We start from the raw sequence: 1890 nt of genomic DNA, 5'->3' as shown, positions 1-1890 counted from the left end.
AAAAAAAAGGCAGCACCTGGGGGCTGGCAGACTGATGCACCAAGTCTTACATCACGTCTACTTAGTATCCTGCATGTCAGGGCCATGCTGGACCTGGGGCTGCCCACACAGAGTGGGGCCTGCATCACCCTTCCCAGAAGGGAGGGTGGAGGGAAACCCTGCATGACCTCTGAGGCCCTAAGAACCCTTGACTAAGGCTGAGCTCAATTTGAAACAGTGGGTGACCAGAGCAGACATTTCATTCATCTATCAATGAGAATCCAGAACTGGAGGAGCAGAAAACAATGGCCTCGCTCAACCTTGACGCTAATCCTGACATGGACCCTAACCCTAAACTCTGATCCTGACCCTACGCCCTGACCTAACCTTAGCCTAACCCGTACCCTAAACCTGTACCTTACCCTAACCCATGCTCTACCCGCATCCTACCTGTACCCCAATTCTCACCCATACCCTAACACCCACTCTAACACAGAACCCTAACACCCTGAGACCAAAACCATAAACCTTAACCAATAAGCCAAACCATAACCATAAGCAAACCATAAAATATATTCATTAACCATACCCATAAATAACTCATTAACCCGAAAACTTAAACCATCACAGCAACCATAAACCATACACAGCCCCAACCCTCACACCAGCCCCAGCCCTAATGCTAACCCTCCAAACCACTTACACCAAGCCAAGTCTAATCAGATTATACAAATACATCTTGACAAAGAAAACTGGGGAATTCCCTGGTGGCCCAGTGGTTAGGACTCTGTGCTTTCACTGCCAAGGGCTCGGGTTCGATCCCTGACTGGGGAACTAAGATCCCACAAGCCATGGGACGTGGCCAAAATAAATAAATAATTAGAATGAAATAAAACCACTATTTTAAAAAAGATTTTAAAAATAGAGGAAAAAAACAAGAAAACTACCCCAGTACAACTTACAAATATGAATGTAAAAATCTATCACACAATAATAGCAACATGAAACCAACAGAACTTTAAACGGATAATGCCATAAGCAAGTATCTCTACACCAGGAATTTCAGGTTGCTCAACATATTAAAAGTAAGCAATGTATTCAACCACAATAATGGTGTGAAGTAAAAACACATAACCATATCAATTCATGCAAAAAATCTACAATGAAAATCCAGTGTTATTTCATGAAAAACACTCAAGAAAGCAGGAATAAAAGGAAATTTGTTCAATATGGAAAAGAGTAGTACAAAAAGCCACAGCAAACATCGTGCTCAATGTTAAAGACTGAAAGATTTACTCCTGAAATCAGGAACAAGGCCAGGAAGCTGGCCTTCATCACCGTTACTCAATAGTGTACTGGAAGTTCTACCCAGAATCTTGAGGAAAGAAATAAAAGGCATCCATGGGTGAATGGAAAAATTAAAACCGTGTCTCTTCACAGAACATAGGTCACATCATCTCATATATAAAACTACCTATAATCAGCAAAGAAATTATTTGAGCTAATCAACTAATTAATAAGCAAAGTTATAGAACAAAATATCAATTCATGAAAATCTATCTTATATGCATACGCTGGCAAAAAATAATCTGAAAAAGAATTTATGAGAACAATTCCATTTGTAATAATGTCAACATCAATATTTAGGAGTATATTTAATCAAGGTACAAGACTTGTTTTTATGTATGTAAAGTTGTATGTTTGAAATTACTGGAAAGTCAATTACTTTTCAAAACATCATGTATGTCAATAGCATGCCAGAAAAGCAGAGAAAACATCAAACTTCCAGATAGAAGCCAAGCCTTACCCAGATCCAGTTCACCCAAAGTCCACATGTCATTTAGAGGCACCGTGGGAAGGTTATATTAGGAGCCGCTGTCCTCCGTGTTGTGGACGACCTGGATATGGTAG

Source organism: Balaenoptera physalus (genome assembly GCF_965194825.1).
Source record: "Balaenoptera physalus genome assembly, contig: HAP1_SCAFFOLD_628, whole genome shotgun sequence".
Classification (NCBI taxonomy): domain Eukaryota; kingdom Metazoa; phylum Chordata; class Mammalia; order Artiodactyla; family Balaenopteridae; genus Balaenoptera; species Balaenoptera physalus.
This window is presented reverse-complemented; position numbering follows the sequence as displayed.